Below are 25,000 nucleotides of genomic sequence, written 5' to 3'. Positions count from 1 at the left end.
ACTACTGACTCCCACGAGTGGAGAAGGTTTCCATGCATGGGAGGGTTTATGCCATTTAGGCAAAACTGTTCCCTCTAATGAAATGTGAGGCAATGTGGTGGATAATCCTATTCTATTTCTAGATGGCATGGCAAATAGCAGCCCTGAGATAACAGGTTGCTGTAACTCCCACTGAGGATTGAGGGAGCATGAAGATGACATATAACCCTTGCGTCCTGCAGAAAGACCCATAACAGGACCATAATATATATCTTAAAGGTGATTTGCAGTACATCTGGGTGTTTATGGTGTTTATGTATACTGTGCAGACTGTGCATGTGTGTGTGGAATGACCTAAAATATCAGGACCTCCCCACCCCATCCACCACTACTCCAGGTAGGAGGGCAGGGCCAGCGCATGAAACAGGACCACATGGGTGGAGTAATGGGGGGATGTCTTGATGTGCATAGGCCCCTGGATTGCCCTTATTCACTCCTGATTCAGCATATTTATCCATTAGAACTGACCTGTTTTTTGATTGCAGATTCTGCTGTAACCAGATTCAAGTGCATTGCTGGCTGGCTCATGTTTGTGTTGCCATCTTAAAGTCCTCTCAACTAGTCATGTCACACTTATCATACAATCTAGCTGAAACCTGTAATGGTAGGTTGAACCTGTTAAATTTTTCACCGCTGACTAGGCACCACTTCTCCAGACATCAGTCCCATGCACCGTATTTCACAAAGATTTGATACTTTGGAACTATTTAAAAAAAAAAAAACTTTAAAAAGAGTAACTTGAATTTACAATGTGCATGAAACATTGAAATACAAGGTTCAGATTAATTGTATGGTACATCCTTTCCCTACTTTCGTATGCACTTTGCCCAATGTTACACCCAGTTAACTACCCAATCAGCTACCCATTTGAGTAGTCTTAATGATCACATAGGGACCAATCCTGCATTGCACACATTAAGTATACTTATTTCTGCACAGAGTTCCACTCACACCAGTGGAACTCTGTGTGGGAGTAACTGAACTCATGGACATAGGCATTACATTTTGGAGGAAAGGGCCATTAAGGGCCTAATCCAGCATCCACTGAAGTCAAGGAGAAGGCTCCCATGATTTAAGTGGGAGTTGGATTGGGATGTTAGGCCCTTATCCTTCAGGTTTTCACATGTGTTTAATTTTACACATTGATTTACTTTATCAGTGGGACTATACACATGTAAAATTAGTCTTTGCAGTATCAGGGCTTGGCACTGTGAGATCTTCAGGCAAGATGCCTTAGACCGAAGTCTCCGCTGTCTTGCACCATATGCCAGTGCAAAATTAGTACAAAATAGGTGTAAAATGCTGCCAGATCAGTATGGTCTTGTTTTACACCCACTTTGCAGAGATGTAATTGATTGCTCAGGGTGCAAGGCCAAGATGAATCAGGCCCTGTGTACTGTTGAAATGCACCATCCACACCACTAATGCAATACCAATAATAATGTAGAATGCTATTTGGTTTTTAAAATTGTATTTCGTAATTGTAGCTTTAATCACAAGGAAATAATGATGTAATATTGTAAATAAAATTTACCTCCCTGGGAGGTGGTTTGCGGGCTGCATCTGCGTTCTATGGTCAATATACCATTCCTCTGAGGTCTGTAGCTGGTCTGGACTTTTCAGGAGCTCTAAAAGAAAAACAGGTAAACCTTAAAATACACTATTTTTTAAAATGCATTTACAAGTCACCTTTTACTCACTTTTATAAGTTTAAGTCAAACCATTCTCATTACTCAAATGCTGTTTTTTAAATCTCTAATGCATGTTTAACTGGTAATGTTAAAAACGAGTGTGCCAACTGCCATTGATATGCAATGTAGGGCATTGCTTTTTTGAACCCATTTTCATGTCACTTGGCCTGCTAAATTCAGCCATTTCAGTTACTCTTAATTGGCCTTGTTGCATATAGCAGTTGAGAGTGGCTACAGTTTACGTCATGAATTGTAATAACAACAAAGTCATAGTGTCATAGATCCATAATGGTTCTAAGTTTACGTGCGCAATTATTAGCATTGAAGGCCAAAAACCATTTAAAATCCCTATCACAAATTCTGCTGCCCTTCCTCATGCTGAGTATTACCTTACTCCCCAGGTAATCCCATTAGGAACAATTTGACTTGCTGTTCTCTCTCATGCTGGGTATTACTGTACATCATAAGTACTTCCATTGGGCCTGATTCTGCACCCCCTCTTACTCATGTTGAGAGTTACCTTACTCCTCTGGGTGGAATCCTCAGTTGCACTGACTTCATGTTTGATGAGTAGTTGTTCAGGAGTTGAACTGGCACCCAATACAAGTTAGAGTAGCCGCTGGCCCAACTGGCTGGGAAAGGAGGGGAGGGAGAGTGAGTAATATATAGCTAGCTACTCTGACTTAATGACATATTAAGCTTTTCACACACAAGAGGAGTCCTCAACTGCCTTAAATGCTTTATGGTCCTGCTTTCACATCTGGTAGCACAAACGGATCTTAGCAGGGGCCAAGGATCTGGCCCACTGACTTCACTGGGACTTCTCACAAAGGAAGATACTGTTCAATATGAATAAGGGTAGCAAAATCTGACTAAAAAAGAAACCCAAACACCTTCTAGCTCCTTCGGGTAGAAAACAGCAATATTCTTCTTTATTAAAAGAAATCAGAAGAAATTTGTACTGTGGCCAAAGTATTTCATGGCAAGTTCCAGTAAGAGAAAATACTTACATCTGATTGATAAAAGTGTTGTATATCATTCTAAATGCAAGTCAGCATCTAACTACAGTGGCACTGGCTGTCATACTATAATAATTAAAGATTGGCCTATACTGAAAGCCTGGATCGGAACATGCCTGCATGTTGGATATAAATTTGCATCCTAATTCGCCAAACATCAAGCCTAAGAACCCCTGACATATGGAGCTATCTGGATCCAAATCATGTAGGATCTTAGGGCCTATCTCCAATAATTAGTATTATTCTTTTTAAATATTGGTGGAAATCACACCTTTCATCATTTGCAGCTGGATGTACACAAGTACCCTTTCCTCCAGCCTGGTGCTCCCAAAGAACAAGTAATTAAGAATAAAGAAAATGGGCCCAGGGTGAGTGCCAAACTAAAAGTTCTCATGCAAAACTTGTAGTAGTTGCAATAGTAACGGCAGTGATGATGGCAACAATCATTTCTAGCCTAGCAGGGTTTTTTTTATGAAAATGTTAGTAAAAGGTGCAGAGCTGGAAACAAATGACTTTACTTCAGTTCCTTTATTGCAAAAACATAATGAAGTGCCAGCCAAGAAATAAATTCATTGCAAATTGTATTAAAGGTTTTGGACCAAAGTGAAGCTGTTACAAACTACATCTGTAAAAATTGTGTAATTATTATGGGTGGGTAAAAGTCTGGCAAGAATTATTTTCTTAAGTAAAGCCTAAAAGAGAACAGATGTGCCGTAACTGACACTTTTTTTTTTGCCAGCAACTAATTCTGTAGAAATATTTGTTCTAATTTATCATGTATTCAATGTATTTCAAATTAACAAGACAACTGTTAATTTTTTTCGCTGTCTCTGTTTTAATTCTTAAGAAAAGAAAGAATTGTTTCAAGGAAAGAAAATTAATTTGTTGTATTGCGCATTGAAAACCAAAGTCTTTTGTTAAATGGAGGAGAAAATATATATTTGGAGGGAGAGCTAGGGCACTATAGTTAAATGTCAATGTCTGCTAAAATCAAAGGTATAAGGGGCAAGTGACAGTGAAATGTAAGTAGAAAACCATAAATGTAAAGCAGCACCACTATTTTTGGGATGGGGTGGAATGAGAAAAATAGCCAAAGACAAAGATAGGCAATTTGGATCTGGAAGTAATTATGGTCAAGTGAAGACAACTGAATTCCATATTACCTTGGTGGATGTCTGTAAAGGCAGTTTGGGGAGGTATTTTGTTAAGGTTTACTTTTTGGAGCTTAGCAACATAAATTTGTTGTCACTGAACTATTAAATAAAATAGACACATTGGCAAAGAACACATAGCAGAGGGATGGAACTGATTAAGGGACAGCCTATGAAATAATAGCTTAAATGGGCCCAGTGCAGGATTTTAATATCCCATGACAACACTCAATTGTCAAATTCAGCTAGAGTGTCCAGGATGCTACTAAAATTAAGCCAGAAATTCCTAGATTTATTCTACTTTTTTTCTACAGTTAAGAACAGGAAATGCCAGTAAGCTGTGAGAATCTAAGCAAGAAATAAGAAACTGGGAAGAAAAGAGGATGGCCTAATATTTTATGAGATTTCTGCCATTAAATCTATAACAAATGTCTTTCACCTACACACGATAAAGAGGCAATGTGGGATTTTAATTGGACTTTTGGCTTTTCTTCATTTGATTTAAACCTAGGTAGAATTTCAAACAATAACACTGGAACACCTGGTTAACACGTTAGATGATATGTAGAGTTGTAAATTGTGGTTTTAATAGGTGTTCACTAGGGGATTGAAAAGGGTCCCATTGTTCGACTTGGCAGATATTAAAAAAAGTTCATGAACTCCTGGGATTTAAAACCTGCTCACATGATTTTAATATTACTCCAATAATGTAATTTGATAATTTGACCTATGTTGTGGCCAATTTGTGGATGGAGACTCTAATGGTCATGTTATGTGATTACAGTGCCTGATACAGCACTAACCCTAACTTCCATTTTAATTTATTATAACAGTCCAATTTAGAGGACAGTAATGGTTACTAATATCCAAAACCCATCATATTGTATGGGCATAATCAAAGAAATACATAGTGGAATTCTGCTCCCAAGAATAAACACAACTTACATATTTTCTGCACATAGCTCAGTGTGAGGACTTCAGAAGACACATTTTCTTTCTTTTTTCTATTTAAGAAAAAGGAGTCCCAACATTTAATTAAAGTAACTTGCTGTTTGTCACTTTAAAATATATTCTCATCCATTTTACCCATGTTTTGAGATGCTCAGTCTCAGAAGTTGTGCCAAAGAGGGACTGGGCTTATTTGATATTTTAAAGTGATGGATTTCAAAAGTATTGTTTCATGTTTGCCCTTGTCCTTACATTGGCAAAATTCCCATACTTCTTGTGAGGAGATGTTTAAAATAAAGACAGTCAACTTTTCTTTTACTTTTCTCTTCCAGCTTCAGATTCCAATCACATTTGGAGCCATGATTTAACTTTAGCTGTTGTTTGCCATTAGTTCTTTTTCTCCCTGTTTGAGATTCCTCCTCTGATCCCAAGTAATTAAAAACAATAATGATCTTTTCCCTTTACACCCAACCTTCACCTTGGCTTCAGTTTCCCACTCTTATCCCCATTGTTATCCCTACTGCCTGAAAATATGTAATAGCTAAATGTGACCTCCCTTAGACTCTGATTCAACAAAGCATTTAAGAATTTGCTTAACTTTAAACACATTCTTACATGCTTTGCTGAATCAGGGCCGCTTCTCATCTAATTGCTGTTCTCCCATGGTTACTTTAACTGAATGCTGACAGAAAAATCTTAGCAAACAGCTCATAGACTCATAGACCTTGAAGCCAGAAGGGACCATCATGATCTTCTAGTCTCACCTCCTGTTCATTGCAGGCCACAGAACCTCACCCACCCAGATATTTGCAGCTAGCAGTCACAGATCAGCTACATGACATTGTAGGCAGTCTCATCATACCATCCCCTCCATAAACTTATCAAGCTCAGTCTTGAACCCAGATAGATTAGCTCATTGATGATGGCAGCAGTTTCTATATCCCATATAGTTGACACGTTCAGCATAAGGGAGCAAAGAAAACAGGATTCAGGAGATAAGTGAAGGGGTAAGTCTCTGCATTTCATGGGAGTGTTAGCTGGTCTACTCTAGACTTTTATCCTGAAATTTTCCCACCATTGGTACCATCAGTTCACTTCCACCAGTGGTAGCAATGGGTGCCCAAGGATAGACAGGACACCAGTATCTGGCAAGATTTAACCACTATTTCATCTAAGCCTTCTTTGACCAGGCTTAGGCATCATGGTGGTTGAAACACCAGCTGCCGCCAGAACCTTATCTGCATTAGGACATGCAGTATTGCTGCCACCAATGGTAGCAATGATGGAAAATTTCAGGGGAAAAAGCCTAATAGACTTTGATGAATGAGCCTATTAAGGCTGAATAGCTGTTGAATTACTTGCTGAAATGTATATTTACATACTGTGTGGGTGTTCATAGACAGAGGTGGGCCAAAGCCATAACATTTGAATCTGGATTTTTACTTCTGCTTAGATTTCAGGGTTCTTTGGAACTAAGTTCAACTCATTATGGAAAGGGAGGCAGTTGTGAAATTCACAGCTATATTCTGAACTGTGACCCACTTGGATACACATGTAAAAATTGGAACTATTTAGTATTGGGGCTTTAGGGTGGGCTAATCGCGAACAGAAAGGATACAGTATGCACATTCTAATGCTGGTCAAATAGTCTGTAGCAAATAATGTACTCAATGAATTTTGCATTTTATTCTCTTTGTGAACTATCTTAGAGCAACTCAGGATTTTCTTGAAGATATTCGTTATTAATTCATTATTTTTCAGTTAATAATTCTCCTTTTGCAGATTATCTGTGACCAGATCATTGAAAAATTCATGCAGTGTTGGTTAGTTATGTAAGCCATGCGTTATTTTTAGCGGTCTGTAATTTGGATGATTTATGTAACTATACTACACAATGCAAACTGCAAATTTTGCAGTTGAATATACAATCTGAGCAAACCATTTGAACTTGATATTCATCTCAATAAAATGCATTGTCTAGAATATTTGCAGAAAGAAAACACTAAATGGACACAACGTACACTTTGAAGAAAGGTTTCAGAGTAGCAGCTGTGTGAGTCTGTATTCGCAAAAAGAAAAGGAGTACCTGTGGCACCTTAGAGACTAACAAATTTATTTGAGCATGAGCTTTCGTGCATCCAATGAAGTGAGCTGTAGCTCATGAAAGCTTATGCTCAAATAAATTTGTTAGTCTCTAAGGTGCCACAAGTACTCCTTTTCACTTTGAAGAAACAAACTCATTGAAAAGAAATCAAATGTATATTCACAGAAAGTGTTTTGCCATTTTGCTCAGCTCTAAAATGTTTCTGTATACCATTCATAATACCCTTTGTATCCTTGGATCTCCTAACACGGTCTGTTTGGCTGAGACATGGCTATGCATCCTTAAATAGTTCTGCACTATTAACTAGTAGGTAAAATGTGTTTTTTTTTTAAAAAAAATCCACTGTTGCCTATTAACCATTAGTTAAAGCAAGAGAAGGAGCTATTTATTATTATTATTAATATACATTCATTTAGAATGAATGTATATTAATGTTTAGAAACCCCAAACAGGATCAGGGCTCCATTATGCAAGGAATTGTGACACAGATATGACGAAACAATTCCTGCCTTGAGAATTGCATTAGAAAGCTATAAAACTATTGTCTCAGTTCTGTACTTCACTTTTCTCAGTTTTTCTTAGTTCTTTCTTACTGAAATGGCAGCCTGAAGTACTTTTGTAGCATTGCATAAAAAACCAATACACTGGCCCACTACCCATTTAGAAGCAGAATGTATCACTGCGAATATGAGCATCTTTGCTGTACAGGAAGGCCGATGCAGTACACACAAATAACTTTTACACCATTTTGTTTTGAAAAATGTAGTAAAGTCTGATTAAATGAATGCCTTCTATTTTCAAGTGATAATTGTGTAAAATATACATAGGTAAAAATCAACTCTTGGGGCAGAAAAATTAGCTTGAGTAGGATCATGATTTGGCTTATGGCATTGTGCTCACACAAGCAAAATGCTCCCCTCTGCTTCTGCGTGCATAAGCAAGCATGTCCTGGTAGATTCTGGTAGATGGAACCATGCATAACTGAGGAGTGCTGCCCCTTAGGCCCGGTCCCAGCTTCCTTGCGGATTCACGGCGGCCCTGTGGTTTTCCATTATGGCAGCAGGGAAGGGTGGAGGTCAATAGTTCTTTGCAGATTCTCCTTCCTAAACCTGAAGGGGGTAATGACATGAGATATAGAAGGCAGAGAGCCTGATTCTCTTCTACCTTGTACCTCATATAATCATTTATGTATGTGCCATATGAGTGCAGACTGATATAAAATATAGAGGAATGGTAGCATTTTATACCACTCTACACTCACTCTGCAGTAACTTACACTGTGTACCCCAATGCATCCCCCTTCTCCCTGCTCAGGAGCAACCATGTATAGGGGATCTTGTTAGACCAATAATGTCCAAAAGCAAGGTCGACAGGGAAGATGGGCCTCCACATGGATGTCTCTTGTCTCCTTTGGAATCTGGCAGTTACTTGGGCATAAGGGATGAAACCGCCTGCCTCTTTCACAGTGGAAGATGCTTCCCACCTCACTCCTAGTGCACATGCACATTGAAGGTAACAGAGTTTCCACTCCCTTACATAGAGCATGGGGGAAACAATGACCCAGTGAGCCCAATTCTCTAGTTTCCATACTGAATAAACTCCCTTCGGAGCTTCTGTGAACAAACCTCAATAAACTGTTGGTTCTGTTTGGTTTGTAAAAGCATGCAAATGATTGGAAGTGTATCCATATCTTTTTCATAGCCAGGAAGTCTACAAACATTCTTGCAAGTTCCATCAAAGTCAGCAGTACATCAAGAATAATCTTTCCCTGTGGTATTTTGATGTATAATGCTACTGAACTGTTATTCTAGTTATCCATCATAACACATCAGCTTCCATTCAAATCTCAAACCAGGAACTGAAGAAATACGGAAAAATGAACAAAACAAACACCTTCAAATTATTAACTGTACTCTTTAGAATCTAAGAATAGGTCCAATCTGAATACAATTTCTGAGATGGACTGCAAACCCTGTGTGCGTCAAAACCCTCCAGAAACCCCATTTCACCTGTGCTGCCTGCAGGGAACTAGCCAGCTGATTATGACAAGCTTGTGCGTACTTGAGGATAGTCCGTTTATCTATTAAAATGTTGTATTACCAAGATGTGACCCATTATTACCTTGATAACCTTACTTATGTATTGTACCTATCTCTCTATTTGTGTTTTAGATGAGAAGGCCTTTGCAGTATGGGCATTGCCTTCCTTTATGATCCTTAAGCCCTTAACACACTGATGATTACAATAGAAATAAATAATAGTAATGATTAAAAATAATTTAAATAGAGGGGAACCTGAACACCAGATTCAAAATCTTCTCCTCCATACTTTCACGAAGTTAGGGTCTGGTTCAGAATGTGCACCTCAAAACTGTGATTCAGGCCAATCTCTAATTGTGAGTTTTGGTCAAAGGTTTGAGGAAATTCTTATTCTATTGAAATGCTCCTAAGAGATGGAAAGCTAGATCCACATCTCATTACACCATTGCAAACCCAGAATCATTTCATTGGGGTTAATGGAATTATTCTGGATTTATACTGATATAGTGAGATCAGAATACTGGCCTTTACAATAACAAATAAATAGTGCTTGTTCAAGAGCAATAGCTATAAAATATTCCTTGTTGCATGGAAAAAGTTATTGAAATAGAGCCTGTTCTTGGAGTTCTTATGTAGGTCAAATTCCCACTGAACTGGAAATACTGTAAAAGAACTGTATGTTACAATTGTGTGAAATACTCCATAAAATGTTTAGTTATGTTTTATACCAGCACAGTTTGGCTAAGTGTCTGATCTAATGGGGGCTTATCCAAACCAAATCGAACCTCCAAACCTTTTGAGGTTCACCATTACCAATACATATATACTAAACACACAGAGCCAACCACTGAAAGATAGCAGGGTCTCAATAGGCCCAGAGTGAAATCTTTAGTAAGCCCCATGAGTGACTCATTCATTTCAACAGGAAATGCCATGGAAATCATGAGGCTCCACTCATTTTTCAGCAGTTGGCACTAAATATATATGATTAAACATTGCACATAAAGCTAAACATGGTTTTGGAAAAATATCACTGCCAAATGAACCATGCAATTTCACAATATTCTTGCAATATTTGGAAAGCAGTCTTAGTTAGAATATTTCTTTCCATGTGCAATATTGGTTTATATTTTATTTTGGTAATAAAAAGGACATACTGTAAAATTGGTTTGAACGATTTAGTTCATGTATACTATTAACAGCTGAACTTGTACTGTTAAATGTTCAATTTAAGCACATATCCAGATACCTATCATCCTCTAAATCAACAGTTTCCCTCCAGAGTGATGTCAATAGACTGCTGCACATGGTACTTTTTTTTTTTTTAATAATATCTTCATTTTAATGTGGATATTGCCTTTTCACCTGGGAGCAGGGTTCTACTGAAATTCTAATGGGAGACCATATTCTTTAACATTAGAATACTGAGGGCCTGTGTAGACAGTGCAGAATGAGAGTTGTGGTATTAACTGTTTTTTTTTCTCTTTTCCATGAGAGGGGCCTATGTGGGTCAGGTTTGCAGGTTTTCCCTTCATATTTGCCTTCAGTTTCATAGCAACAATAATTTTAAACTTTATATTCAGTGGAGAAAAAAGGAATCAGAATGCACCTGAATTACTGTACAGTACAAGGGAATTTAATTAAGAATATACACATTAGAATTTCAGTGGGATTGCCTATTTAATGTTACTTTATTAAGCCTTCTATCAAATCCTTTTTTATGTATATCAGTTGATATACAATTAATCTGTTCTCTTGTGAGAAAAAAAATAGCACCTGAGGTGGATGAAAAGTGTCAGATTATAATAATTATAAGCAGCTGTTCACTTGGAATCACCTCTGGCCTACATGGGGGATGCTGTGAGTTACCACTCCTCACCACAGCCCACCTCATTAGACTTGACCTTCCCAGCTGGGGATTTCATTTGTGTTTTTTTAATGGGTTTGTATACTGCAAATCACACCACCTCATGAAGACTGGTTCTTTGTCGCTGTAACAAAAGAGAGAAATACAACTTTTTTTAAAAAAAAAATGCAGCTACTGTATACTGGCAGGATACCAATAGTAATGTAGGTGACTATTGAGCTACTGACTGTGGTAAAATAGATCATACCAGTGTCTTAGCTGGGATAAATGCATTTTCTTAGCTTTCAAGCTACTCTATTCTGTTCAGTTTCCAGGGGAAAAAAGTAGTTGTGGCATTCTTATTTCCCTTTTGAGTATGATGACATCTACTGAAAACTCTGTCTTCAAATAGCATTGAGGAATAGATTCAAGCAAAACCATATCTACAAAGGACAGCGTCTTCCTCCTAGACAAAGAAGACTCAACTTAGCACATTTATGAATTCATATGGAAAGTGAATGCAAGATATGCATATATATGTGTGTGTATGTATAGCTCCATTGCTCTTGTGTGTGAGTGTGTGAGTATGTGTCTATTATACACCATATATATGTACACACACACACATATATATAAAATTAAGAGCTAAAAAAAGCTCTGAACAATATATCTGGTTTCTTTTCCCCTTCCATTTATGTTTGTAATAAACTCACTCTCATACAATTAGCCTCAATTGTTTTTATATCTTCTGAGGCAATAATATAGGCAGCCTAGGGAATACAGTAGTAATCCGTATACCTGTGTTCATTTACCCAAATCACTATGGTTACAGCCAGGGCAAATTGTTTACTGTGAGAATCTTTGGAGCCCCTTTCCAGATACTAATGACCTTTCTGTTCATCCAATAACATCAACAAACCAGGGAGGCTGCCCACACCATTAAAGCCAATTGCCTCTCAAGTTACTGAGGGACTTGTGCTTTTCCTCATTTATTTTCTCTCATCTGATGTAACTCACATGCCACTTTCTTGTCTTTAAAGAAGGGGAAAAACTGTGGATTATTGATTTGCTTCTGAACAGAAGACCAACCTAAAAGCCCCAATGAATTGTCACTCATTATTGAAATTACTGAACACTAATTAAACTGGCAGCTCAAATCCCAGCAGGCCACACTCATCTGAAGCTGAAATTCAGACACTTGGACAGTGGAAGAGAGAAAGCGTTAGCAACCACCAGGATTGTAATAAGCTTTGCATTAATTTTTGTTTCTTAAAGGCACATGCAGGGTTTTCATGGTATAGTCTACATGCTACCTATAATAAGATTAAAATTTGCAAGGGATCTCTTCCTAGTTTTCTTGCAGTGGGTACTACTTCAGATTAGAGACTGAACATTCCCAACCAAAACAAGAACTCTTGTTTTTTTTATTGTAACAAACAAAACGTAGTACAGCATTAAAGATGAGCACAGTACACTACCAGTCTAAGGAGAAGAAAGATTAAAAGGTGTTGGCAGAAGAAATAGCTTCAGAATCAAATTGGCTAGGTGAAAGGAAACTGAGTCAGAATATATAAATAGTTACATCACTTTGGTAGTTTCTCAAGCAATAATAAATGTTAAAGATCCTTTAGAATTCATAGAGCTCAATTTATAAAAATATCTTTGGCCCATTTTCACAGGATGCTCAAACTACATATAAATTATGCATGCCTGTGGTTAATCAACCTTTTTTTCTCTTATTTTTCCCAGTGCCTGAGTAGTATCCCTTCATTTGTTAACTTCAAAGGGGGCAGAGCCAGTGGAAAGGGGGCCGGTCTAAGTATTTAATTTATGGCATGTATGTTGTACTCAAGGGATGAAAGAGAGTGGCTGAAAAAAGAAAGGTTTCAGAGTAGCAGCCGTGTTAGTCTGTATTCGCAAAAAGAAAAGGAGTACTTGTGGCACCTTAGAGACTAACAAATTTAATTGAGCATAAGCTTTCGTGAGCTACAGCTCACTTCATCGGATGCATTTCCACCAAATGCATCCGATGAAGTGAGCTGTAGCTCACGAAAGCTTATACTCAATTAAATTTGTTAGTCTCTAAGATGCCACAAGTACTCCTTTTCTTTTTGAAAAAAGAAAGCAGTACAAAGACATTTGTGGGAACTGTTGGAACAGTGATAATTACCATCTATTTTATAAAGCTATAACAGTGCTTACCACTTAAAAAAACCCAAACAAACCCATAACTACTGAAAGCAAAGAATAATTCAGTTTGCTTGAGTAACCGTGAGACATACACTATATCTGAAGAGACTCTGGTTAAAGGAACAGATTCCTTTTTAAATATTATTTATGTATTCCTCCCACTCCAGAGCTAGCATTAGTATTTTGGATGGGTGTGCAAAACAGTTTTGCACCATATTCCCTTCACGCTCCCGACCAAAATCTCTACCAAGTATGGATCAGCATGGTCACACCATTATGCACAGGTTGTAGCAAGAAGATTTTGCAGGGGAACATGTCATCCTTAACTCACATGTTTTACACTATGAAAATTGTGTGTCTCCATAGTGGGGAGTCCTATTCCAGCTACTGCTGCAGAAATGGATTTCAGCTGCTTGTGTTGGAGTCTCTGCATAGCTGCCAACATTTAAAAAAGGTATTCAAGGAACAAATATCAAAATAAACAGGAGTAGGTATTACTACCCCCACTTTACAGCTGAGGAAACTAAGGTCGAAAGATTAAGTGATTTGACAAAGATCACAGAGTGCATCAGTACCAGAGTCATGATGATAATGCAGTTTTCCCTTGTTCTCTGTCCCATGCATAGTCCATAAGGCTTTGTCATGCTATTGAGCTTCCCCCTCCTTGTGCTCAGAGGTGTCACTGGCTGCTCCGCAGAGGAGCCAGCTCTGCTTCATGAAGCCAACTGGGAGCTGGCAGTGGTCCTAGTATCATTAAATCCAGGCTTAGGGGAAATTCTCAACTCCCCTTGATACACACACTCTCTCTTGCACACATGCGTGCTCTCTGTCTGTCTTTCACACACAGCTGAAAACAGAGGGACTTCGGGGCTTGATTTTTTAAGGAATCCAAAGGCCAGACCCAGGTAGTTGAACAGAGGACAGCAAATAGCTTGTGCTCTTTAGGAAGAGTCAGTGACATGTCTTGAAACCTAGCAATAAGTTTGCATCAGTGTATATTTTCAAGGTTATCTTCACAAGGAAAAGAGCTAAAAAAAACCCAGCGCTGAAATTCTTGTTTAAATTTCTAGGTCCCTCTGCTAAATCAGGATGTTCTATCACTGCAAGTTTCATGTGCCCCAAAGACTGCCTTGGGTTCCCCACAACACCAAATGAAGACAGACACAAAGGTTTCTAGAAGTCAGAGTTTCTGCTATAGTGCAATTTTCTTTGGCGGCAAGGATATGTGAATATTACTCTCTCTTACAAAGCTTATCAAATCCTGTCTTTGCTTTTTTTGGCCTTACTGCCAAATCTGTATTGCACCGTATTGTATGTTATCCTTTTATGCCCAGGTCCTGCAAATGGGTGGAGGTTGTGCCCATACAGTGCCAGTTGCAGGATCATGGCCTTATATGAAACTTTTTGTGCAGAGGACCTATACAAGGCCCTCCTTGCTCCGCTTAAGTGCCACTTAAGGACTCAATCCTGCAAGGTGCTGAGAACTCTGGCCATGTTCCAGCCAACTATTTAACAGGACTATTCTTGTGTATAAAGAGCTTGGCTGGATTGGGGCCAGAGTACTCAGTGATTTGCAGGATCAAGCCTTACTGTTTAGCATGAAGTTTAAATGGCAGGTAAGTGGTACATAAGTCCTAGTGTGAGCTTTCTGACTGAATATGAATTTCACACTCTACGGCTACAGTGACATTTTTGCAAAGGTGGATTTCCATGGGTAATGGGGGTAAGGATAATGATGTGGCAGTGCAGTAAAGTGCCACCATTTTATTTTATTGAGAAGGGGGAGTGCGCTAAAGCAGAGGGATACTAACAAACAGCACAATATTTCCAGCCATCTCTTTTGCAAGACACATTCAAGAGGAAAATAATTTCCATATGTTGGCACTGTGGCTTGACTTTTATACGGGTCAGAGGGATGTTTATTCCCCAGGTCCATGTTTGGTTTCCTTTAAAAAAGTCAAACTACATTTCCTTAAAATCTTGGGGTTATCACTTAAGACAAGGCTCTCAATAATACTATTTAATTCTCTAATTCCAGTTTAGAATTGAAGTCTATCTAAATCTTTACTTTTTCTTCAGGAAGATAAACCCTGTAGTCCAATAATATACAGTGAGAGAACAATGCATTAAAAAAGCATCTTTTAAATATGCTGAATCATGAGATTAAATGGACATTAAGCAGCAGGAGAAAGGCATACAATAAAACCTGCAGTTATCACAGTTCGGAATGAGAGAACCCCCAAAGGTTTGAAGGTTTAGTTAAACATTCAAAAGTTTGAATACATTTCCAAACCTCATGGGCTGGAAATGAGCAGGCATTCTCACAAGATTTCCAATAACTTCTGGGTTTGGCCCGGGATGGCCACACTGCGAGAAGAGCCTTTGTCTCAGTACTTCAGTAATCCCACTTGTTATATAGTTATTTGGGAAACTGAGAAGACTAGATATTTAATCTGACTGAACACTTTAAAATCATTAGTGGAAAGTTTATTTTCTGTAAAAATCCAAGCTTCTTCAGTAAACTCATCTTTAGAGATATCTACAGAAAAGGCAATTCACCCCAGTGAACAAAGGCTTCATGGTTACCACCTGCAGAGGGATGAATTTCACATACAATTGTGCTACGATATGGCTCTTCCCTGATTTTATTTTTTATTTTTTACTTCCTATGAGAATTAAACAGATTGAAATGTACTTAGTCTGGGAGTGAAGGGATTAATGTCTTAATTAACTGCCCAAAGAACAGTTTTACTAACTGGTTTGGTAGTACAGTGTCTCCACGATGGGCCTTCTGTGATCCTGAGGCCGGAAGCAATAGAAGTTTCTAAGTTTCAATAAAGATATGAAATCTTTCTTAGGGACTGGTCCTTGAAATCAATGAGAGACAGAAGAGCCAAATTCCACACTCACTCTCACACCCAGGAAGAACATTATTTTTGACAGCTAAGTAAAATATTAATTTTTCATGATCTTCATCATCACGGTAAATGATAAGTGAGTATATTTTGTGTGTGGGCTTGTACATTTTCGTGACCACTTTTCATGGCTGCAGTTGAGCACTTGAAACACAGAGCCAGAGCATAGCAGAATGCTCTTCTCATTCTAAGTCAAAGGGAAAAGACAGTATGATTGGGCATGAGCTTCAGGTTGCATTTTATGGACAAACACTGAACAGATATGGTATCATATATAAGAGATATCTGACAATAATAGTTCATGGAATAACTAGCTCAGGCACACAGACAAAAACATAACTTACTGAAAACTGAATAAGAAAGCATGCTTAGAAATGTATCAAGAACACTCAGAATGTTTTCATGTCTTTGGGGAAAATACTTTCTTTGGCCCCTAAATTATTTCAAACATTTTGATAATTTTTTTGGGAGGGGAGAGCTCTCTCTTTCTGGACAAGAACAGTTATGCAAGGACTGGCTTATTAAATAGCAGGGCATAACTCAAGGCCAAGGGGTGATAGCTAAATAAGCTATTCAGAGCACCTCTGATGTGAAAAGAGGCAAACACAAACTGCACCCAGAAAGAGAATTTTGAAGATATGTTTTAAAATGCTGTTTCAGTTACTTCTTGAGACTGAGTCAACTAGAGCCTAGAAAAGCATGTTATTTAAGCACTTGAAAGAGACTAAAGGCTCAAATTTAATCTTAGATACTCAAATGCAATAGCGCCAGGTATCTTGAAAAATTTGCAACTGCACATGCCCAGAAGTGTATTTTCTAAAATATACAGAGATGCGAGCCCACAGATTAGAAATGAGCCACAACAGTTGAATTTAAAAGTTTTGTTTTTAATCTGTATCATGACCTTCCAATACCATATAACTGTTTGGTTCCATGTTTCTGAGAATGTGGGCTTTCTAAACATATGGTGAATTACATTCATGTTAGATGTCTTATCTCTTTTACTTATTATGCCGCTGATTGACTTTCTTTCAATTTACACCTCTGAGGATGGGAATTTAAACCACCTAGGAATAGAAACCTACAATATTTACGATCCTGTAGCTTTAATAGAAACACACCTATAGGCATTTTCATTTTCCAAAGTTCTAGGAGAAATTAGGGATTTATAAATCAATAGTAAGAATGGTTTTCCTTAGACCAGTAAAACTAGGGGACCCAATATACTGTTTTAAGAGGACAAGAGAATAAAAGTGCTTGCACTCTCAGAAGAGAGAAAACCATTGTTCCTTTCGTAGAAGAAAAATCTTTATAAATCCCCAGAGTCCAGAAAGTTAAAAGACTAGCTTGTAAAATATAGCTCATTAGTGAATGGGAATGCCTAGCCTATGTGAGAGAAGTAAGAAATGTAGCTGTTTATGAATCAAGCAACTTTCCCTATTTAGACTATTTCACTTGGTCCACATTTCCCCCCCTTTCTATAATAGGCCCTACTTTGGGTTTGGCCACACTGAAAGACAAATGCAGCACCTCTAATGAAAGTAAGACTATTACCTTAGTCATCCCCAGCAACTGAACTTGCGTCCGTTACAAAGAAAAGTCTAGCTTGAGCTAAAGGACTGACTTTGCTAGTTAGCACTTGTAATTCCCTGTGTAACACACACTAATCTGTAGGTTCCAAAAGCCCATTCAAAACTCCCCCCTATAAGTCTAACTGAACCGGTGTTTGCATTATTAGAAAATGTGCAAACAGAGGAAATGAAGTCAGAATAACCCACAACTGGAATCCATTCTTTCCCCACGTATATCTAAAAATACATCAGCTTTACAGAGTCCTACTGAGATTGGATACCCTTTGGCCAGCCACAGCTTGTCTCTTGTAACTTTGTGGTATGACTTGCCAAGGCACTTACAGCATAACAATCTTTCTGGCATATTTCCCATCCCTTTCAAAGATCTGGTGCAGGAGAAAAATCTAGGCAATAACATGAAACACCTGTGTTCCGCTTCCTTTCTGATGTCATCTGGAATAGGCTGTGCTCTGCTCCCAATATCTTGGCTAGAGGAGTATGAGAAAATCTGGATTGCTGGCAAAACCAATAAAAAAATCTTGTTTTTGCCAGATATGAACAAAAGGGGGGGGAATTGACGGCTTTATGAAGAATTTTTTCACTCTGACAAAAGGCAGTTTTCTCAGATCAAAATCTGTTTTCTCCATCCCTGAACCCGACCCCCCACTTATTAATATTTACTGTTGGTTTAGTAACTCAAATGTGGTAGGTGCTTTACAGAACCATGCAGAAGACATGGTTTCCACCTTGTAAATGTACAAAAGAGATGAAAATCCAAGGGGTTACAAAGAAAACAAAAGGGAAAAAGAGAACGAGGGTGACAACTACAAGCTTATGTGGTTCACAGACTTGTTCATGCATCTTCAGGGGTTTTTAAGTAATGGGTTATTTGTTCTGTTTTTGCTGTAGTATTTTCTGTTCTTGTTAGTTAATATATTATAGAACCATATTAATTTGTGAGGATAGGAGGGTTTTTGTTGCTCTACTGAAAATATGGCCACTTATTTTAGGTGCCTAAATGGCAGCTGAACTCTTTTGAAAGTAGGGCCCTTAATATCTTTATGCCTTAGTTTATTTAGATGATAAAATCCTCAGGATATTGTACAATGTCTAGGACAATGTGGCATTGATCACAGGGAGGAGTAATTAGTATTCCAGTAGTAAAAATCACAATTATAATGATAATTTCCCCTAGATTAACAACTAGCCATTTCAAGCAAACATCACTATGTTGGTTATATTTTCAAGCTTTTCTTCACAATGATGAGGGCTAGAAATGATTTTAATTTTAAAATGAAAGTTGAGATTCTGATTTAATCATGTGATTCCAGTATCTTGGTCTCCAATCATGAACCTAGGTTGCTTATGCCTTAATTGGGCTCTGATCCTCTGTGAATCCTAAAATATCATTCCCATTACCCAGGAGGGAGTCACAGGCTCCATCCAGGAAAGAGCAATTTATATGACTTAGAATGTCTAACATGGAAAGGGAATAGTCCTTCTTTGAAATGGGGAGTATGCTTTTGTCAGATGGGCAAGCATGTCCTTTGGTGATATGCCAAATAAGACAAGTACAGGTGTACTGGATTCCTTAGGCACAATTGATTTATAGCTTCTGGTCCAGGAATAATTAATGCATACACACACATCTACAGGGCAAACAGGTTCACCGCATTCTTAGGGGTCTGGGGTCACAAGGTCTTTGGGATTCTCAGGCTTGATACAGGTCAGCAGAGGAGACTGCTCAGTTTGGCAATTACTCATTGTCCACCTTATCTTGGAGTTACAACCACCTGCTGAAATAAGCAAGCTTCTGTTAAATTCAGGTGACCAGCTGATCTTTCAGTGCATTAGGTAAAGGCCTTTTCCTCCTACCCCAGCACTCTTCTTAAGTTTTGCTGTGTTCTGGACTAGCACCATCTTTTAGAACAACTTAGAAGCTATGGGGTTAATGATGACTCACCCTTTGTCAACATCTACTTGCTTGTGGTTAGGGACATGCTGAATAGAGGACTCTACATGTGACATCCTTGGCTGTTGTGTTTCCTTACTCTGGGCCTGCAACCAGAGGACAGTATTCTTAGCTCCTGTCCATTACACAGACAGCACACTGCCCTTAAAGAGATGCTCTCATTTTCAGTTCACACAGTAGAACTATATCATGGGTCACTTTGTTCCCTGGTTCAGTATGGTTTTCCTGACATGGTTTTCCATTCTGATATGAAATGTGTCATTTTGGGATGGAAATATATAGGATGCAATATCTCCTTATCTAGGATATGTTCCTGTTGCTGTAACATTTTAACTGCACCTATCCTGAGCTACCATAGTCTGAATGAAGTGAGAGTTTTCTCATATCCATGCAGGAACCTTTGCATTTCAGACAGCTGGTATATTTTCTAGACTTATCTAGGTTCTTTCTATTAAGCAGTAGTAACCACAGACACTCTGCATGGCTTCTTGCTGAGTGTTTGGAGCCTAAACCCAGAGAAAGGTAATGTGACATTTAGTTACGAGTAGGTGTATATGATTCCATTTTGTGATAGCTGGATTCAGAAAATCCTGGCAGCTGAACATGAAGCTAGAGGAAAAGAGCTTAGGGAGTTTGTGAACCCCACAGCAGAAGCCAAAATTTGCAAAATTCCAGCAATGGCCACTCTCACCAATAAAAATTCCTACAGTCTTGGGTAAGTGCTCAAATTCCTGCTGTGTGCCCAATGCCTTTGAGAATTCCCTTACACATATTTATATATATTTATATGTGATCACTCTTACCTCACCCGATAAAAGATTTTGAGCTAAAAGCTTGTAGTTCATAGAGTATCAGAACCATAGAGTAGGAGTTACTACAAGATACTGTTACTGCTATAATGCAGAAAATCTTGCCATCAGCTTGTTCCCACAAATATTATCAGGATGTGAATAGACTGGATTGCTGCTTATCTGTCATCCTCTCTCTTCCTCTTCTTTACTACCTCATTTGGATCCAATGAGTTGAGTGAGGGAGAATGACTCTTTACTAAATTGGCAGATCTTCCATGCATGCACCTCGACCAATAGAAAATGTGGATGCGCCTCTGTGATTTATTGTAGCATCAGTGTTCTTGTTATTTTTGTTAAGGGATCTATAACTATGTCCATTTTAAAATCTTATTTTCATATAACTTGTCCATGAACATTTATTCCATTTTGAAGCTTGCCATGCAAGCTCTCAGCCAAGCAATGGTTTAAAAAGACATCCCCCCCAGAAAAAATTAAAACTCTTTCCAGCTGCTCTTATGTTATTGTATTGTGCTTATACTATTTTTCTATATTGTATATTTCCCCACCAAATTTTGCTTCAGAATGGATTTTATTGGGAAAGTGAAGTCAGGTAAATGTCTAAGGGCTAATCTACACTATGACGCTCCATTGGTGCGGCGCCCCACTGTAGCACATCTGGTGAAGACATGCTATGCTGACGGGAGAGTGCATAATAAAACCACCTCCACAAGAGGCAAGAAGCTATGTCGATGGCAGAGCATTATAGTGCCAGTGTGGACAGCACTTAAATCAATGTAACTTGCATCACTCAGGGGGAGGTGTCTTTTTCATACCCCAGAGTGACATAAGTTACATTGACATAAGTGGTAGTGTAGATCAGCCCTGTAAGGTTGGGGTTTATTTTTCAATGAAAGATGCTACTGGTATATAAATGGACAGTTATCAGCCATAAAAACTTGCCAAATTTTTGACAGAGTAGAGTTACCAGAGAATTGTTATATTTTTCCATACACATACTGTGACAAAGCTCTGTCCTTGTCACCGTGGGTCCCGTATTTCCTGGAGGATTTTGCTAGCCTCAGAGGCTCACTGTGACCTTCCATATAGCCCTTCTCTCTCTAGAGGCAAGGGTCACAGCTTACTGAGCCATTTTCATCATAAGCCAGCAAGGGAGGTGAGGAGAAGCAACCCTCCCTCACACAGTCTCTGTTGTTTCCCAGGCTCAGTAGTTAATTGTGTAAGGAAGGGGGGAGCCCAGGCCCACCCTCTACTCCAGACTCCAGCCCAGGGATCCTAATAGTAGCAGCTATGGTAGCTGAATTTTTGGAAATAGGACATATACAATCCCGCACAGCAGTCCCCACTCAATATCTCCTTCACCGTTACTTCAGGGCCTCCTTCCTTGTACCTGATATGTATTTGTACTGCTTAGTTCCTCCAACAGCACAGCTTCCTGTTATAGCTCCTGACACACACACACCTGACTGACTAACTGGGAGGCTTTTAACTAGTTCTAGCCAGCTCTTGATTGGCTTCAGGTGTCCCAATCAACCTAGCTATCTCCAGTGCTTTCTAGAAGGATCTTAATTGGCCCAGGTGTCTTGATTAACCTGGAGCAACTGCCATTTGGATTACCATGGTACCAGGGATTTGTTTAGCCTGGGGCTAACATACCTGTTCCTCACTACTTTACTATAGCCATCTCACCTTGCCCCATCATGATACATTTAGTAAGATTTGTGTGTGTGTGTGTGTGTGTGTGTGTGTGTGTGTTTTAAGACTGAAAGTCCCCTGAAACCAATCAAAAGGCCCTTAATGAAGACATGACTACCCTGAGGATATATATACACTTCAACTGTGACAGTGGCACAATTGCAGCACCGCTTCAATGTAGACACTACCTACATTGATGGGATGGGTTCTCCCATCAGCATAGATAATCACATCCACAACAGATGGTACCTAGAATTAAGAATTATTCTGGCAACCTAGCGCTGTCTACATAGGGGGTTAGGTTGGCATACCTATATCTCTCATGGACATGGGTTTTTCACGTGCCTGAGAGACGTATGTCAATATAAGTTTCCAGCATAGACCAGCCCTGAGACTTAGCCAGGGTGTAAATCTACATTGTACCAGCTTCCTGTATTCTAACTGTCTGTGGAACATTTAGTGTGCAGTAGCAGGGTCCACACTGCCAGTTAATGCATGGCAAGCCCTGTTGAGTCACACCCCAGCTAACACACACTAAGTGTCTGTGCGGACAAACCCTGAGAGAGCATCCATGGTGGATTTTCTCTGTCACATATTGGAACTGAAATTACTCTTCAAAATGGAGGGCCTCACCACAGACAACCAGACAAACTCTTCAAAGATAATGGTTTGGCACAATCCCTGAGCAGTGGGCAGCACTTGGGGTGTCCCAGAAGCTGTCCACGAACCATATGTGATTCAGAGAATCACCATCAGGTCCCCAGTCCCTCCTTGCTCCAAGAGGAAAGTATAAAGTGGCTCAGATTATTCCACTCCTCTCTCTCTCCCCCACTTCCCACACAAGTTGGTGCAGATGTGATGAACTATGTGTTGAAGGGAAGGAGAAGCCAAGGCTCAACCAACACCCTGCCCCTGCCTAAGCTGGAGGGGAAAGAGTAGCCCTGTGGAAGCTGCCCTGTCCCACCAGTGTTATCTGTGATACACATAGCCAGAAGAAAAAGTATAGTGTTCCAGATATAACGTCTTAAATTCGGGCTTTGAATCTGCTCCAGCTTTGGTAGAAAAGATGTCAAAATGTCTAAAATGCCTATTTACTCAAGAGAAAGAAATGGTTTAGAAGAAACCATTCTACTCCATTGGGTATAGTATAAATTCTAATATTCAGGCCTTTTTCCAATGCACCATGCATGCATGGAATACCCTATTTAGCTTGGTTTGCCAAGCCATCACTCTATCTAAAGACTGACTTCTTCTGCAATACCTACAAGAAGTGAATTAGACCAAATAAAAATGACATGTACATCCATACCTGTAGCACATCATAGTTTAGTTTCCTGAAAGCTGTAATACTTAGGTCTAATTCCAGTTGTTGGATAAGGTGACCATTTCGGCCAGGGCAGTCCCTTTTTGAAGCCCTGTCCTGGCGTTCCTGACTTTTTTTGACAAAAGTGGGCATTTGTCAAAAAAAGTGGAGCATGGAGATGATCTGATGGTCCCTTCAGAGCTTAAAGGCTATGACTCTGTATGTATATATATTGGTGCCCTTTTGTAGAGCATTAGGAGAATTTAGGACCTTGTAGATCAGTTTTCTGTTTGAAGCAGAAATCAGTGACGTGGAGTCAGGTACAATTTTAGTGTAATTTGTTTGTTCACAAAAATGTACACAAGTCCTGTCTCCTTAAACAGGAGTGATAACAAACAGCTCACAGGATACTTCCTCTGGTGGAAACCTCAAAGAAGGAACAACTGCCCTGTCTCCAGAATCAGGTGTCTTGAACCTCTGTCTCTCTGCAGGTCTTAACACAAGTCTGATTGCTTCACAGACTCTGTTCCCCCTTTACCATTCATTTTCCACCAGTGAAACCCCTACTCCTAGGTTGCTTGCTGAGACCAAAAGGCATGGAAAGGGGGAAATCCTCCTTTTGTGCAGCTGCTTTGCAATGAAAAAGAAGTTTAGAAAGGGCTAAGAACCTAGACAAAGAAGAGTATTTTAATTTCAAGCAGCTCTATAATGATTGTCTGGGTGAAGTGTCTATAAGGCACCTTTCAGTCTTTTCTGTGGAAAGTTTTACCTGGCATGTTTATGCATTCCTGATCCCTAATGTGGAAGCCATTTGCACCTTTCACCATAACAATATATTTCCACATGTGCATATGCACTGAGAAATTATAAACTCAAAGTATTCTGTCAGAGACAAGTGACAAAATGACCAGAAGCATAGAAAGACTTTCAAATGATGAGGACCTGAAAAGTTTAAGCATGTTTAGTTTAGAGAAGACAAATAAAAAGGGCCACAGTGGAGGAATACAAAATAATGAATGGTATAGGAAAGGGAAACCATGCACTCCTTTTTACCATGCACTCCTTTCTCATATACAAGAATAAAGGGATACATAAATAAAGCGGATAAGAGGAAACACTTTCTTATATAATTAACCTATGGAACTTATTGCCACAAAATATTATTTTGATCAAGAATTTAGTAGGTTTTTAGAAAAAGATTAGACATTTGCGTGGGTAGTGAGAACATCTACAGTTACATGACATAGGAAATGAAATAGACAGAAGAGGTAAAAACTCTCAGGCTTCATGGCATAAAGCAATCTCCCATAAGGTTTCCACCCTAGGAGTTGGTCCTCACTGCCCCTCCTAGTAGCAGCAGTGAAGTATTACCATCAAACAGTGGTTCCACCCGAGAAGAGGTGTTTAAATAGTGTTGCAATGGGTGAGACGTCCCAAAAACTCAGACACCCGAAACAGATTACAGTACAAGCCAAATAATGTTCTCATCTCCCCCATATTGGTACAGATTATCTAGCCAGACTACAGGCTATTTGTACCACTGAAGTGGCACAAAGGGACCATAATGCAGCTATAATGCTTGTGTGGGTCAGCATTGCAGAGTTTACACTGAAGGACAGTCCCCTTGCAGGTTTCAGAGTAGCAGCCGTGTTAGTCTGTATTCGCAAAAAGAAAAGGAGTACTTGTGGCACCTTAGAGACTAACAAAT

At 39.1% G+C, this 25,000-nt stretch overlaps 1 long non-coding RNA gene across 1 annotated transcript in view; it reads right to left on the bottom strand.

The window, feature by feature from the left end:
- Positions 1–2,290: 2,290 nt before the first annotated feature.
- The window catches only part of LOC122461088, a 115,216-nt gene continuing 92,506 nt past the window's right edge, over positions 2,291–25,000 (bottom strand). Inside the window, exons 2-3 of the long non-coding RNA XR_006282812.1 lie at positions 7,853–8,061; positions 2,291–2,362 (exon numbers count right to left, since the gene is read on the bottom strand). This is a non-coding gene — a long non-coding RNA (uncharacterized LOC122461088). The remainder of the gene's footprint in view (positions 2,363–7,852; positions 8,062–25,000) is intronic.

This window comes from Dermochelys coriacea, chromosome 7 (genome assembly GCF_009764565.3).
Source record: "Dermochelys coriacea isolate rDerCor1 chromosome 7, rDerCor1.pri.v4, whole genome shotgun sequence".
Classification (NCBI taxonomy): domain Eukaryota; kingdom Metazoa; phylum Chordata; order Testudines; family Dermochelyidae; genus Dermochelys; species Dermochelys coriacea.
The sequence above is the reverse complement of the archived record's forward strand: the minus strand, read 5'-3'. Positions and strand labels throughout refer to the sequence as shown.